This window comes from Lissotriton vulgaris, chromosome 3_1 (assembly GCF_964263255.1).
Source record: "Lissotriton vulgaris chromosome 3_1, aLisVul1.2, whole genome shotgun sequence".
Classification (NCBI taxonomy): Eukaryota; Metazoa; Chordata; class Amphibia; order Caudata; family Salamandridae; genus Lissotriton; species Lissotriton vulgaris.
The window spans coordinates 712108102-712125527 of record NC_141689.1 but is presented as its reverse complement, the minus strand read 5'-3'; the positions used below and the strand labels follow the sequence as shown (position 1 = coordinate 712125527).

The 17426-nt window shown below is 43.2% G+C and overlaps 1 protein-coding gene across 1 annotated transcript in view; it reads left to right on the top strand.

The window, feature by feature from the left end:
• Positions 1 to 3882: 3882 nt before the first annotated feature.
• STARD4 (StAR related lipid transfer domain containing 4) overlaps positions 3883 to 17426 on the top strand; it is a 196865-nt gene continuing 183321 nt past the window's right edge. Inside the window, exon 1 of the mRNA XM_086961013.1 lies at positions 3883 to 4217. The gene's annotated coding sequence lies outside the window, so the exon portion shown is untranslated. The remainder of the gene's footprint in view (positions 4218 to 17426) is intronic.

Sequence of the window (17426 nt, the reverse complement as noted above, 5' to 3'; positions counted from 1 at the left end):
CCCTCTTCCTGATAATCTGCAACCGATTCTTTAGTTTGAAGGATTCATGCTTGTATACTGAAGTTTTGTTATGCTCTCTTTCTCTCTCTTACCAGGTATTGTTATTTTGATATGTATTTGGCTCTGAACTGTGATGTATTGTATTTTACCTGTACTAAATCGATAACTGACATTAAATGATTACAAATGTATTTTAGTACCTTGACCATTCGACTTAAAGCTTAGATAAAGATTTGCTTGTTATAGATTTCATGCGTATGTCATTTATTAATGTCTAGTTATTGAATATTTATGTGGATTATGTCTGTTAGGAAGGCACTTCTTTATTCCAGGTCCTCATGAAGTGGCCATTCGGCTCTAATTATCCGAGTCCATATTAGCTCAATTAAAAGATCAATTTGGAGGACCCTGATGTTTTTGTGATTAGATAGAATTTGGTGTGGTAGAGTTTATATGGGCCAAGCTTTGTGATTTTGTTTTGTTTGCTGTAGCCGAGGTGAGTATGATATGTTGTTGTTAGAAATAAGTAAAGGAAAAGAAATGAAATGAAATGAAATGAATGAAACTTATATAGCGCACGACTTACCCTGGGGCATCTCAGCGCTTGCTTAGGGAACCCGTCCTGGTATTCCCCTGTGAGATAACCCTGGCAGGGTATCCACAAGGTGAAAGCCAGGCATCCCACTGCGAGGGGCCGTTGTGGAGATTAAGCAAGCTATTGCCCAGAGTCGCAGAGTGTGAACCCGTGAGTCGAGAAGGCACCGGAGCGAGAATTAACGTGTCCGTGGAATTTTGAGCCCAACACCTGCCGAGGCAGGGAATTGAACCCTGGTCCCGGGCCGAACTCAAGCCCCTGAGCCACACTTCTCCAAAAGAAAACCTACTTCCACTGCAACACACTCCTTTTCCTGTCCCAAGAAAACTCTTGACCGAGCTTTTGAAATGCTGACTCCTTCCCACACTGTCCTGCATTTTCACATTTTTCTGCATTTCCACGAATTTTGAGATCATTATTGGTTTTAAGACATCCTCTGTAGTTTGTATTTAATATGGGTGATTTTAGCTTTCATCCGTTTATAGAACAGAGAACCAGAAACTCTTCTCTGAGCATCAAATTCTGTATTTGATCTTTTGTGTTGCTGTGACCGAACTTCTTGTCAGCCTTATTCTGTTACGCCTGAACTTCTTCAGGAGGTTGGGTTATCCAGTTGTTATGGTGTTGAGATGTATTTACCTTCACTTGACTGATAACTTGTAATAAACCTTCATATCTATAGTCACTGATTCCTGGTTCTTATTGTGTAGCCAGATGGCTTAGACTGTTAATGTGATGGTTCGATTAAATGCTAACTCCCTTTACCTCTCAGTCAGCGAAAAATGTCTGTCAGATAACAAATTGTAAGATCATAGGTCCAGCGCTGAATCACTAACAATAACCAATAATTAATCAATCTATTAATCAATTTGAGTTTACTCACCTGTGAGGGTTTTAAGGCACTGGAGGGGTGAGGCGGGGGCTGCTGATCTGTCTGGGCGCTGGGGTTCAGTCAAAAAGCCAAGTCTTGGGGTCTTTCCTGAATTGGGCCAGGGACAGGGATTGCGTGAGGTGGAGAGGCAGGATGTTCCAGGTCTTGGAGGTGAGGTAGGAGATAGATCTTCCTGTGGCTCTGGTCTTTTGGATCTATCTAATGTTGCAGAATGTGCTATGTAAATTTCTATTGCTAATATAAAAACATACACATGTACAAGGACGTCATTCCTATGTCATATACATAGACCTAACTATTTTACAAAAACCCAAAGCCTAAGAAAATGAAAAATACTTCAACCCTCTGTTTATCTTATGGTAACGTGTGAAATGACACTGAAGGGTTCCCCCTTGATGGACGCAGAGGACAGAAACACCAATACTCGCAGTAATTTCCCATTCTATTATAGTGAAACACCTGCTAGGTTGCGATATTACTGTACCATGCACTGGGTGCTTCCCACGGCCTGTGTAGAGAGGGCCTAATATGTCTCGAGAAGCAACACTGCTTTACACTAAAAATGTCTTTTGAAAAATGATTCAAGACATTCACAATTAAAAATTCTATGGGGTGTTCATACTATTCAAAACAAAGGTCTCCGTTTCCAGATACCTAAGAGCCTTGCTAGATCGCAGGCAGCACACACTGGGGTTGACTGTGGAAATATGTTATTGTGTACAAAAAAGGAGAATTGCTCCTTTTTTAGGTGTCCCCTCACTCACCGGGGTTGCCCCACGGTGACATGCTTCATCATTGGGGCCATCCCAGTCCTCTACGGGCTGGGGCGTGCTGCGACTTGCGAAGTTACGTAGGAGCACTTTTTGAGACTATGTGTGGTGCATGTGTAATTGTGGGGAGTGGACTATGTGATATGTGTTAAAAATACCTGCCCAGTAGGTTTTCAATAAACTTTATTCTTGCCTCTAGGTGGTAACATTAAAAACGGGGTGGAAAGATCGGCTGCCCTAAACTTAATGTGTCCAGATGTACCTATCAACTCCTATAGTCGACATGTTTCGTGCATACCCCAAGCACTTCTTCGGGACTACACAGGGACCAGCCCTGTGTTCGCCACTCCTTAACTCTCCAATGAGATATTAAAATTTTTTTATTAACTCTTAACTGCAGCAAACTCTATTAAGTGCATGCAATGATACCTACGTATTTTGTTCCAAAAAACACGTGGTTTCTGAAAAATAAAAGACAACTTGAAAATTCACGGGGTGAATACCCCCATATCTTATCACACATAGTTTGCAAGCAGAAAATGTGATGATTTCCTGTGATCTATAAACGGACATGTTGACCGTGGTTGTATTCATGCACAAAACGTGATTCATTTCGTGCATTGTAACGTGATTAAAAACGCACCTCTCTTAGTGACACACCCAAGCATTCATCTGTCATTCACACTCATACATACATTTCCTGAGACCTAACTGGGCCCAATGGAGTCGGAGGGGTTCGATATCATAGCAACTGTGGTGAGAGAAAAGCGGAGTTTGTAAATAACCAAACTGCGGGCTGATTAGCAATGTTAAACTGAACCATTGATGGTCTTCGCGGCCCCGTTTTGACTTACTTGTGCACCGGATACCTCCTACATTTAGGCACCTACTTGTGTCCCTCCGGTCCGGATGTTATCGGACTGAGGGTTTCAGGTTTGTTTTTAAGGAAGTGCCGTTCGCGGTCTGCTTACGCTAGCGTGGCTACGCCCATACGCGAGCTAGAGCGCAATAACATATTTCCACAGTCAACCCCAGTGTGTGCTGACTGCGATCTAGCAAGGCTCTTAGGTATCTGGAAACGGAGACCTTTGTTTTGACTTTATTTTTGGAGGGCGAGCCTAGCTAAAGTTCCTCTAACTCCCTTTCTTATTTGTTGTGTTCATACTATTAGCAGGTGCGACTTGTCCTATCTCGTGCTTATCAAATATTTTAGGATTTCTATTCCAAAGCTATCCTTACTGAGTGTGCACCAATACAACCAGAGAACGGATGCCGCTATGCTAAAATAGGAGTCAGATCCAGAAATGTATCGTATTGCTTATACGTGCGAGGTCCGCCCAATAGTAACTATATGAGAGGACGGTTATTAATAAATGACTAAGTAAGGTCGATCAGGGCACTGCATGTTCAGTCCCAGATTCCCGTGGAATGACGTAGAATGGCCTCATGTTCATTCAGCTGAACGGTCCACTTAGACCCCGCCCCCGCCCCTGCTTCCTCTCTAGCCTCGCCCACTTCCCTTGTCAGGGAAGTATAAATACAACGTCTGGGCTGTACAGTAACCAATTAGAGACGTTCGTCACGGTTACACAAGAATTCTCCCGCCTCCCTGTTGATGCGCGCCGTTGCCATTGGATGGTGGGAGTTGGAGTGACATCTGGCGGCGCGTTTTGTTGCTGACAGCAGCTATGTCTCGTGAGCTTGCTGTGCCTGTGTTCCAAGGGTTTCACAACACGGGACACCCATGAACCGTGACAAACAGCTTGTTAGAGTGAGAGACACCCACTCGCCTCCTTTACATCTTCGCACCACAGGGGTCTCACGTTTGAAACACAGAACAGGGGAGAACGACCCGCCAGACGAGAGAGGAACCCGGAGTTGCTCCTGCGTTAGTCGTGGACATACCATCCTAGCTACAGTAACTCCGCGAGCCGCAGAGAGGGAAGATCAGCAAGGACAGGTATGTAACCAGAGCACCTCTTTAGACACATGCCTGGCTCGCGCCACCGCAGGGGGCGGGGCGAATGGGGGCACAAACCACAGAGCAACTTATGATACCAGGACCAGTTGGTGCCACGTGTACTGTATCTTTAGCATCAGACCCAGCGGGGAGGCCAGAGAGGGATGTAACATTTCATCAGCATCATGTCTTGGAGCTAGTCGTTAGCTCGTACCACAGTGGCGGCTGGTGACATTTGAAACTGGTGAGGCGTAAAATTAGTGGTGGAGCACACCGCGGCGAGAGAGGGTAGCAAGCAAGCCCGAATTGCCTATGGAGGGCTCGGGGGTTCTCCCCATGTGAAAATTTTGAAAAATAAGTGGGCAAATAGTGTATTTTCAAGCAAATTTGAGAACACATGCACTTTAATCTTCACAGTCAAAAACGAGGTGAGGGTTGGCCTAAGCAAATTAATAATTAGCCTAGACCAACCCTCAACTCCTTTTTGACTGTGAAGAGTAAAGTGCATGTGGTTATATAGATGCCTAATTAGGGCCACCATGAAACTATATGTCACCAAAAACACAGTGCTCAGATCATGGGCTTTTATTTACAAACTACAGTAATCTGGTATTTCAGTAGCAGTGATGAGATAGAAGACTACACTCTTGAATGTATTAGTTGTTAAATGAAAGCGGAGGTTTACAACACTGTCACTGGTGACATGGGGTATACTTATATTCCTACAACTTGCACATTACTGTTTTCTGCTGCTTTCTAAATAAACTATGCGTGTAACTGTATACAAAGAATTGGCTGGAAATATGCTATTTTTTGTTGAGTGTTAAACAAAAAAGTACAAAAAATGTGCAAAACGTTTTTGGAGAGTACACTGCAGATCACAAAACAAAAAGAAAAACTTTCAGAAATTGCAAGATAATTCATGCAATGCTGCTACGATTATTCTTAAAGTGAGGCATATATACAGCCAGCTCCGAGATGCTGTCTTTGGTTCCAGGAAAGAGGAACATTTGAAACTAGCTTCTGATAATAGCCTTAGCAGCATACCATGAGTGTGGTTGCACCCATTTTTGTGTAATTATGAGGAAGGAGTTTACTACAAATCTGTGAGTAAAAAAAAAACATTTATAGTCTCAAATAATAATACACAGGGTTGGACTTGGGAAGAAAATAGAACCGGTACTAAAATAATAGTGGCCCACATTTAGCGCCCACCATTGCACTTTTGAAAACATATTTATTCACAGCTTTAACATCAGTATGTAAAGCAATCTCACACATTAAGCGCGCACACACTGAATGAATCAGATATTTCAGGGACTTCATTTTTTCCCGCTCTTTTGTCTGCCACAGCAACCCTTCACACATCAGTCCGTTTTTAGCCCATGAATGATTAATAAATTAAAGCACCCCCCCCGTCCGATCTTCTTTTCCATTCTTTGTCCTTGCTTTCACCCGCAGCTGCCCGCGCACGCCGTAGCCTTTAACCTGCTGCTGCATCTATCACTCTTGTCCCTCCCCATGCCTCTATCCCCATTCATTAAGTTACGTGCTATCACTGTGGAAAATCTGAGGGCCAGAAACTGCATATTTGTTTCAGGGCCGGGTGCAAGCCAGGATCGACAATTTATTTTAATTAATGCCCGCTTGGGCCTTACCTGCGCTGCCTGGTCAACTCACTCACTCCTGACGACCTACTTCTACAGCCTGGAGCTGGACTGTCTCGGGACTCGAGTCAGAGTCATCTCTGCAGTCCGTGCCCGTCTATCTCGTGCTGTAGTTGATAACGGTGTAAATGGCTTCCTTTGCTTCTTCCAGAGAGTAACTCCACAGAGTGCAGACACACACAACGCGGGAAGCAGTGTGATGTCGAGTCTGCGCAGACTCGAATCCTCTGCTTCCCGCCTGCCACTCCCCTTTCCCAACTCGTCACAGGGTGGGTCCCACCACGCCCTGTAATGAGTTGGAAAAGGGCTGGGTGACAGTCTCCACTCCCTGATTGACGTGGAGGTCTAGCGATCCGGGGCTTGGAGTTAAAACGCCCGGGGCTAACTCTACCTTCACGCCTTCAGGGGGTGGAGACTGGCCTTGAAGCTCAGTCTTTGCCGAGCTGATGACATCACAGCCTTCAGGGCTGTGAGGTTCTCAGCCGGCAAACACTGCAAGGAGCATCAGTCACCTCACGTGACACCCAGACTTCAGTACGCCCACTGTCACAGCGCAGGCAATACGGTGAGTGGGGCTTCTGGGGCAGACAGTGCCCTGTCTGTGTTCACTAATAATTATTATATTGAAGGAGAAGACCTAAAAACACGGGTATTTTTTTACATTAATTACAATTTGAGCAGTGAGCACTTGTTTCAATGTAACGGGGGCGGAGCCCCGACGCCCTTGGTGAGAAACCGCCACTGTCGTACCATCATCAATCCAAGCTGCCACCTGTGGTTCCTATAACACCCCACTTTGCAGTCCCCGAACGAACGACGATGCACAACTTCTACATCAATAAATCACCACGGCCAGACTCATCCTGGGCGCGCATAGCAAGTCTTGTTCATCAGGTCCAGTTGCATTATCATGCAAAGGTCATACTTTTGCAGTGTATACCAGGAAACCAGGGTTCGAGCCTCAAGGTTGCGTCCACATCCTGTGATTCTGGGCAAATCACTTAGGGCCAGATGTAGGTAATCACATATTACCGATTCCAAAATACCGAATTTGACCGATTCGGTATTTAGGAATCGGTAAATGTGATGTAGCTAATGATTCGGTAAATATTACGACTCAGTAATATGCGGAATTTACCGATTCGGTATTTACCGAAACGGTAATTCTCATTCATTCCTATGGGCCTGGAGGCCCATAGGAGTGCATAGGAATTACCGATTCGGTAAATACTGAATCTGTAACAAGGGGAAGACTTACAAGGGTGGCAGGGTGTCACATTGACACCCTGTTGCACCCCTGAATAGTGCATGGGTGCACATGGGGCACACAGTATGTCTGCCACATGGCACTGTTAAAAAAGCCTAAAATTGCTTTTTTAATGGTTTTCGATATTTACCACCAACTTGTAGTTGGTGGTAAATAACAAATCCTTAAATGAAGAATGCACTCACTTGAGTGCTCCCTACATTAGGGATTCGGCAAATTACTGAATCGGTATCTTAAGGATTCGGTAATTTACAGATTCCTTAAATTACTGATTCAGTAAATTACCGAATCCTCCAATTTGGCCTCCTACATCTAAAAAGCCTAATACCGGTCGGTAACGGCCAAAATTCGGTAATTTCGGCCGTTACCGACCGGTATTAGGCTACCTACATCTGGCCCTTAATCTCCCGTGCCTGAATGTGTAATGTAAATGCGGTGCTCATGTAAAGCGCTCCAATACCTTCGGGTCGAGTTCGCGCTATATACAAATATGCAAAAAAAAATTTGAAAAAGGGATAGACTGCGCCACATATAGCATCTGGGGCAGATGTAGGTGGCCATTTACTGACCGGTAACGGCCGATTTCGGCCGTTACCGACCGGTAAATGGTCATTCCTGATGTAGGTGGCCTATTTTACCGATTCGGTAAATTTACCGAATCGGTAAATTTACTGAGTCGGTAAAATACCGAATCGGTATTTTTACCAATTCGGTAACTTCCATATGTAGGTGGGACTATTCTGAGTCCCAAAGGCCAGTCAGATTCGGTATTTTACCACCCAATACTATTGGGTGGTAAAATACCGAATACAGGTGTGCATGCACATCTGTGCATGCACACCTGTGCAATGTGACACACAGACATGCCCTTAGGGCATGTCTGTGTGCCACATGGCACACAAGTCCGGAATTGGGGTGCCAGAGGGTGTCAAAGTGACACCCCCTGCACCCTTGCAAAATTCGGAATTTACAGAATTGATAAATACCGATTCGGTATTCCACATTGATTCCTATGGGCTTCAAGGCCCATAGGAATCAATGGGGGATACCGATTCGGTATTTACAGAATCGGTAAATACCGAATCTTACCGATTCGGTATTTAACGATTCTGATTTACCTACATTTCCCCCCCGAATCGGTATGATTCGGTATTTAAGAAGTGGTAAATTAGAATTACCTACATCGGGCCCTTAATCATTAGTTTCCGGCTAGTGGCAAATATGATCATTCCATGGACACACCTATTAATTGCGCACCAAGTGCAGTGGCACCTTGGTCCAGGGGTTTGAATGGCCCACTGCACCTAAGCAATATCTATTTTTTTTCCATCTAGATCAGAGGAAGGGGTCCATTTTTCTAACTTGAACAAGGGCCCATGAAACCCTTGCCACTGCACTGATATAGGACCCAGTTCCAGAGTCTGAATGTTGCCCTCTTCACACAACACCGCTCAACTAAACAATAGAAATCACCACTGAGGAATATTATACCTAATTTGTAAACGACCCTGAATCATATACTTGATCCACACCTATTTATATCTCGCTATTGAATGCTAAGCGTGGGCATTCAGGCCAGTCATTTATCATGCAAAAGCTCCATCCAGTTTCCTGTCTAACAGCTTGCCGAGAGAATAGTCTGCGGCGCATATGACATAATATTACTGTCAGACATTTACTATATCAATATCATGATATAGGGCCAGCCTGGCTCACCTTGAACATGACAACGTGCCAGCTGCTACACATGTAACATTGGGGTTCAATGTAAATTCACTATAGAAGCAAATGTCACGAAAAGTCAAATAAATCACGCAATGGTGCAATGAGAAGGCCTGCTGGTTTAAGTGCCTGTTAAGCATCAGTCGCAGAGTTCAATGGTAATACTCGCTCCAAAGGGTTAGTAGAAAGGCCTTCGATAATGGCAGTCTGATCATTTCAGTAGATTTTGCGGTGCGGTTGGCAGTGTAAATCTCGATGTTTATCTTGTATGATTTTGAAGCTGCGTTATTGAAAACGCAGCCTTTGCTGATATGGAACCAGCTTCCTGTTTTCCATACTGGAGCAGTGAGCCCACCTTTAAGAGTTGGTGCTCCTTCAGTTAGAGGTGGATTGACCCATGTGCAAATAGGGGAATCCCGCCTCCCCAGTACAAGCCCTTCCTGCTTGCCAAGACTAGTGTGCCTTTTGAGCATTAGAGGAAGCAAGGTGCAGTGGGGAGCCCTGTTGTGAGGACTGCCAGTGCAAGGTGTGAGGATTCGACTAAGAACCGATGGGACCACGGCCTGTGTGCAAGATTGTTTTCAGTGACCCCCGTATGCCAGGAGAGGTCTCCTGTAGACTGAGCCATGTTTTGAGCACCGTACGGTTCTTGCTATGTCCATACTGCTGCGCTGCAGTGACCCCGTATGTCAGAAGGGGCCACTTGTAAAGTTACCACTTCAAGAAGGGCCAAGATTTGTGAGTGTCTGGACCAGGGCACTTGTGCTGGGAGAACCTGCGCCCGGATGACCCCATACCGGGGCAACCCCATATGCCAGCAAGAGCTTCATGTACCAATGTGGCCATCACCGAAGGAGAGTCTGAGCCTACGACCTGCCGGTTGGACCCACACTGCGAGGGAACTGCCCCCAACTCACCACTGAGGATTGCCGGAGATGCTGTGGACGCTGTCACACTCTCGCTGTCTCCAGTCAGGAGCTGAAGAACATATTCCTTCTCCGTTGAGTAAAGTCAACTTATCACATCTTCGCGTGCAGAGAGCTCCTCCAACGTCTAGGAGACTGATGGCAGAGCCTATCAGGCAAAAGGGCCTTTGGTGCTGAGTGCTGCCGCATGGGCTGCGAGCAGCCTAACCTCTTCAAACTGAGCAGGACTCGTGGGTGCATTTTTAAAGGCATCCACTGCATTGCTGAACTCTGTGCTGCCCGAGCGGGTAAGACATGAACTGGGCTACTTGGGCCCTGGGGGAACTCGGTGATAACAGTGCTGTGGCACGATAGACACTTTGACAAAGATCCTACAGGGTCAAAAGGGAGAACTCTTGAGTACAGCCTTGTAGTTTGCATTCTCTAATGCGGCCACCTGTGAATGGGGAATTACCCTGAATATGTTACACGAAGGAGGGTGGAACCGGGATTCGCCTGGCAACTTCTAGAGCCCCAACCTCAAGGAGGATTGTGTTGTTGCATTTGAATGTCACATTTATTTGCCCATGTAGAGTTAGAAATAACTATTTTTCTTATAAAAGCAAGTGTTTAGCTGGACATTGATTTATTATTTGTACTGTTTGCATTTTGAGCTATGAGTCATGTCCACTGACCTGTATCTACTGACCTTTATCTACATCCCCTCTAGGGAGCCTTGACTGTTCCGCTACAGCTACCACTGAGAGTCAAGTGCAGAAGGGTACTTGGCCCAGTGGAGCGATATCCATGGAAGGTCAGGCCCAGGAACAATAGGAGTAAAAGGCCTGAACCACCAAGGTTGGGGTCAGTATACCCTGCGTGCCCCATTGCCCTCTGAAAGGGGTTCTTACACACTTGCACTATGAAGCAGCAGTGTATGTTTTGACTCATGACAGCCAAAAGTGCATCAGTGCTGGGGATGAAAAAAACAGTGTTATATATTAATGCATATGCTGATTTATTTTATTATCCCTTCGACGCTGCTTCGCGTCACATCTTAGTAAATTCCCCCATTGACTGGATTTGCAAGAGCTGGCATTTCAAAGGGAAAGTCAAAGGAGAGGCCATTGACTTGCAACACAAATTTGGGTCCCACCTTCAATTTAGTAGTATTTTGACCATTCACAAACATGCACGCAGTTTCTACATATAGCTAAACAACTAATGGCAACACTGCTTACCTTTGGCCACATTGAGAAATGACCGTACATGATCATTGACAGTCATCATTGTTATATGTCCATACGTTCATTGCCATTGAAAACAAACATCATTGTTATATGTGCGTATATTGTTGTATGGACATAACTAAATTCCCAAAAACTCCAAACCAAGTAACTTGCAAATGTACTGTTTTACGTGGTTAAATGTGTACATTTGTGAACCAGCCCCAGTGTACTTCTTAATCTTTGCGATTGACCTCCTTTGTGTGTTTACAATAGAAACAATGATTCCGTGCATTTTATAAGCATTACAGACTACAGCTGTGTAATGATTACTAACACTCATAATTGTCTGACTGATATTCTAAGCATTTCCAAGAAAGTCGACTGAGTCCGCGATTTTCTGTGCAATCAGTGAAACTGTGTTAGAAAGGAATGTTACCTTCAGCCTGAAGGTATTCGAAACATAATTTTCAACTCGCCTACAAGCCCTAATAAAATGTGACACCGCTCCTGGCATGTGACACACATGTACCATGAGCCCACTGGAGCACTGGAAGGTCAGATGGAATTGCTATTTTATAATTAGGGCTCCCGATTTTATGGTATTTATATTTTGGTAATTTCAGTCTGTATTTTTCCGTATTTATTTTTTGCTAATTTTACCTGTCCATCATATCTGTTTTAGGTTTTGGAAAAATGAAGCTGAAATGTGTATATTTCTGCATTTATTTAACCAGTTAATGTGCACTCTTGCCTGAATACCTGACTGGTTTCAATGATATATACACACTGAGATGGTAAATATGCACTTATACGAAAATATGTACATTTTAGTATCAAGGTTGTGCAAATCTACTGCTGTTTAAGGCTCTTTACTAAAATCCCTATATTTTTGTAATCCCCTTGCCTGTCAATCTGCACAGCTATTGACCCGACAGTCATGATTGACAGCATTTAGAATCACTCAAAAACAACCCAATTTCCGTTGTTATCCACATTTAAAATTAAATACAGACAACAAAACAAATGGTTTTCTGTCTGTATTCATCTGTAAAAATCGGTAACAGGGAGCCTTATTTATAATGCGCAGGCGCAGCACGAAATCTACATCGCCGCCGAGAGCAGTCAAATGATGAGGGGAGAAGGTGTCAGGACAGTGCAGAATCCAAAATGGAAATGTGATTTCAGAGATATTCTTTAAGGAGAATCTATACATTTGCTGATTTGCAATTGCACTTCACACGTCTCATGCAAAAGATGTTGTCGTGCTTTACCACAGAAAGATTCTTTTGAACTCGGACTTGCAAGTAATGTGGTACTTTGGCAGAGTATATTGAAGATTACAAAAGTCGTATACTGCAGTCGTTCAGAATTTCACACCCTTATCTATGGCGGTTATGGAGGGTGCACTATGGTCTGTTTGTTATCCAGAGTTTATTTTCCTCGGGCCATATACGGGCCATCAGCAGTTAGTTATCTGGACTAGTAGACACCCACTCGCTGCATTGATGTTGCTTTGAGTTAGCAGACCTGGATTGTAGTTTGCAGACTAGAAGCTGTAAATGGTAAAGAGGCAATACCGAGGCTTCGGCTTTGTGCTGCTCCTGTAAGCGTGCATTGTAATATAGTGCCTCTCGCAGCAGCCAGCTCCTTGCGGCTTGCATCTTTACGCTTAGCGTAGGCCTTGATTTTAACCTCTTGAAGCACATGGAGCAAGATACTTCAAGATGCAAACCCGCCAGGTGGGGAGGTGTCAAGATAGGAAGGATTATGTGACATTTATGAATGGGTCCGGTACCTGCAAAGCTAGGGTGAGCAGAATTTTAAAACCAAACACCGGGACAATTCACAAAAATAGAAGAAGGACTACACTTTTACTTCAAGCAAGCACACACATTGACAGCACTCCTCAGCAGAAAACTACAGAACAGGCAGTAAGAACCTACATAAAATCAGGGCACAAGTTCTAAAAAAAGAAGTGGGGGACTGACCAGGTTAGGCACTATGCAAGTGAAATCATGATGCGTGCCATCACAGGAAGTGACCTCGCTGGAAGTGACACCACAAGAAGTGACATCAGACATTAAGACCTCAAACATATTTTTATCAAGTATATCATGAGTACAATTAAGCTCATTATTAGATTTAACAAATGAGATTTGGCGTCAGGGTTGTGCCAAAAAAGTTGGCCAATCTCAACGCAAAATCTGGGCCTCAACTAATATATTTATTTTTTCAAACCCTGCCACAAAGAAATTGGCAACAAGGAGAAGCATGGCAGTAGATCTGTTCTGCTTCATTGGTTGCAAAGTCCACGTTTTAAAATAATATTGAATTGGTTAAGGCATCTGCTGTAAAGATGCCCAGTAAATCTAAGGGAATAGTAATAATGGTTAAGATAACTCTGGAGGTGAACACATTTGTTTGACTGATATGGGTTTTGAGAAGTCTCAGATTTGAATCAAAGTAGTAAACTGTTAATGTGTCTCTTGCAAATCACATCACGTTACATACAGATTACAGATTTTTATTTTATGTAGATAGTAAAGTGGGTTACTTCTTTAAACACAGAGATCCTTTTGTTACTTGCAGTTCATAAATTGTAAGCCTTGTAATATAACACAGTGAGCTATGACAGACATGTGACTCCTAAAACTTATAACCGTGCCTCGTGTAACTCATCTTGTACATAATTTATTGTCAATGCATAATGTGTATGTTACGTAAAGAGCTCCGACACCCTGCATTGGGTTGTGTAGTGCTTTAAAAGAAATAAAATAGTGCTATTGAAATTATTTGTGTACATACCAGCACAGACCAACAGTTGACATTCTTACAGTGCAAGCATCTCTACTATACAGGGACTGAACAAAGGCAAAAGCTAGCCTCTCTTAAGTACCTGTGAAGAGATAACAAGCTATGTGCCTTTGTTTCCCCTCTGTGGCATTTACATTTGAGTGCGAGGTTCCAGGCCACCTCCAGTAAGGATATTAAAAAAACAGGAGGTCTGATGGCCCCTTAATTTCTGTCTTTATCTGTGCCCAGCTGGAGGTGAAAAAGAAGCACCCTCGCTGCCTGCAGGTAGCTGCTGGGAATGAAAGTAGACAACGTACAGGCCCTGCTTAATGTGTCCCGGTGTCTGGATATTACACCGGGACCAGTTCTGCATATTTCTGTGGGGCCCAACTTCTTGGCAGGGGGGACAGCATCCACCCCGAAAAAATAGTGGATGGATGCCATGCACCTGCGTGTACCCCTGACTGGTGCCCTGCATAAAATGCAATTTTCAAACCCAGTAGCTCGCCTGTTAATTAAATTGCTTTCTTGAAACAACTGGTTTGTGAAACATAGAAAAGCGCATACTGTCATTTTCAGTCTACCCTCTTTAAAAACCGGGACATGAGCTAAAATTCCTGAAATCTGCTGGACAGCTGCTAAAACACCGGGACCCTCGGGTCAAATCCGGGACGCCTGGTCACCCTATGCCAAGGTCAGTCTTCAATATATGACCTGAATCCGTCTGCCAGCACTCTGCAGCTTCATGAATGTGGCCTTTCTCTACCTTACAAGTAAAAGTTGTAATCCATGCTCATTTACATCTTCAATTTCACACTAGTACACATCCCCGATTGGCCATTCCTTTTTTCTTGTTCAGCGCCTGCGTTTCCTGCTGCCTTTGTGTCCTAGGAGTTACTCACAGTGCAGGTGACTACTACTGCGTTGGCCTGCACAATTTTCCCCACCAGTGTTCAAGGCAGATGTACAGGTGTGGTACCGTACCAAAACCTATTCCTATCCACCCATGAGGCCTCATCCCCCTACCCGCCCCCCCAGGTGAGATGAGAATCTTCCCCCAAAATGACAGAGATAAGCTAACAACAACAACTACGGATAAGGGGAGGGTCCAAGGGAATATTTAAAGACCAAAGCACAGTTACAGCCCCCTAAACAGAACATATAAACTACAAGAAAGTAACTGTGGGTCTACTCTGAAAAGAATCTATGTAATCTGTGTATGTCTCAGTAAAAGGTGTCCGGCATGTGTATAAACAAGGCATACAATGTGATGCTTCACAGTGTGAAAAAATATACATCAGTTACTCACAAACTGTACCGCCCTTTTCATCATTTGGACCACTTCACAGAGTGGGGAGTCCATGTTGTTGCCACTTCACCAAAGATGAGGAGTGAAAGTGATTAGACTTAGTGTGAATGTTTGGACTCGGGCGATTAACAGCTAGTGTTTTATGGTAACTGAAAGCAGTGCATGAAAAAATTCAGTTAATAAAAAAAAAGTGCTCTATAAAATTGGAGAGTGAACGTAAACAACACTTTATTCAATAACTGTGCACTTCCAATATTTAAAAGCAATCTAAGTGCAAATAATCAGTAGGTTTAACAAATAGCTACTGACTAGATGTTTCTGGTCGACATGTTTCTGCAGATTGACTGATCCATTAAGGCATCTACTGCTTCATCAGGACTACTATTGACTTTGCTACTGCTTGTTAATGTAGAACAAGGACTAAAATAAATGAAAAGGATATCACCTGTTTAGTCCTTCCTGTCCTCCTGTGTAGAGGATATGTTTCCAGGCGTGGAAGACACCCAAACAAAAACAAAGACATACAACACAGATACAAAAAACATACAGGGAGGGGAGGTTCAGAGGGAAAAGATTAAAGACCTACTACTGGTTCATTTCCCCAGCAACATCATGTAAATCACAAACAAGAACCCAGGAGGTCTATAAGCCATACACTATACTGGCTATGCTGACAGAATCTACTACTATGTCAGTTAGTGCTGCAGTCACCATATAATAACTACTAAAGGTCAAACAAAGAATAACAGAGGAGACATGTGTGGGAAGTGGGAAAAGTAATATCTAGAAAAATGTCTAGAACAACGATCACAGACTGGTCAACCAAATCCAGTGCATGAACTTTGTGGATAACCATCAAACAAACCAAGTGATCCGTCCTATCATTTGGCCGTCCACACCGTGGCCTGGCGGGTCCCTAGATCATCTAGACCCCACGCCACACAGTAGATCGTTAATACTGGGTGCAGTCCACAGTGGAATGAACCTACAATTGTTTAGTGTTTTGTTTTCTTTTATTATTCAAACACTATGATTGGAATGTACTGCAGTATGACTTTAGCAGATTATTTTGAATAATTGTATGGAACATGGTTGATATATTGTTTAACAATTTTCAATTTTGAGTATAACATGTATACTTCTTTTATGTGCTACCAATGGAAATTTAATGTTATCCCTTATGGCTGTTTGATTGTCGAACAATTGAGAACAATGTGCATTACAAGGATGAATCTCTTATTAGAACTTATTGTAGCAGTTTATACTATCTAGCATTGGTAATATGTATGTTAGTACTGTATTTGTACCGAGGCTATATGGCACACACGGACACTTTTTTCTTTCTTTTTCTTTACCATTTAACTTAGATCTTTACTAATACCTAGTATACCAGACATATTGTAGTAGCCCTGAGGATTCTTTGGACCTATAGTGCGCGTATTACTAATGATGATAGATGAGGGGTTTTGTTGTCTTTGACTCTACTCGGACTCAAGATGAATTATTAGGTATATATTAAGCGTACACGGTTAGTCATACTCTTCGAGCGTACTGGATCGCTATGCATAACATACTGAGACAACTATTATTAATGTAACAATACGAAGTCCATTATAAACAAGCTAATGCTTGGGATCTTTGGGTTAACAGGATATTATAACCCAATACTGTAGTCTATTACTACAAGATGGCGCCGATTATCGTTATACTTTTCAAGCGTACTGGACCGTCATACATATTATACTGAGACAATTATTACTAATGAAACAATATGATGTTCATTATAGACAAGCCAATGCTTGCTTCTATTACTACAAGATGATTATCGTTTACGATATTAGATACTCCGATACGGCACCCTAATAGAACGCTCAGAACCGTTAAATACAATATGTTGCGATAAATTGGATTAATAAAGAAGTACATCGTTCTGATTAAATAGATATCAAGCTAGTGCTTGCGACTTTCGAGATTATTAAATACTTTAACTTACTACTATGATTTACACCATTATAAGATGGCGCCAATTATTATTTACGATAAATAGGTATTCCAATATGGCGACTAAACAGAACGCCACAGAGCAGCGTGGATTCTCGCTGCCGACTCGGAGGTATGTGTACGCGAATTTGGATTTTGGATCGTGTATTCTAAGCCTATGTTGAGGGTATATATAAATACTAGTCTCCTCTCTTTCAGGAGGGAGACGATTTGGTGAAGAAACGTCAGGATCCAACGATATTAAGATTGGGTAAGAAGAGTTGCGATTTATTAGCATTCATAGTACTCTCTGAGAACCATTTAAGTGAATTTTGGT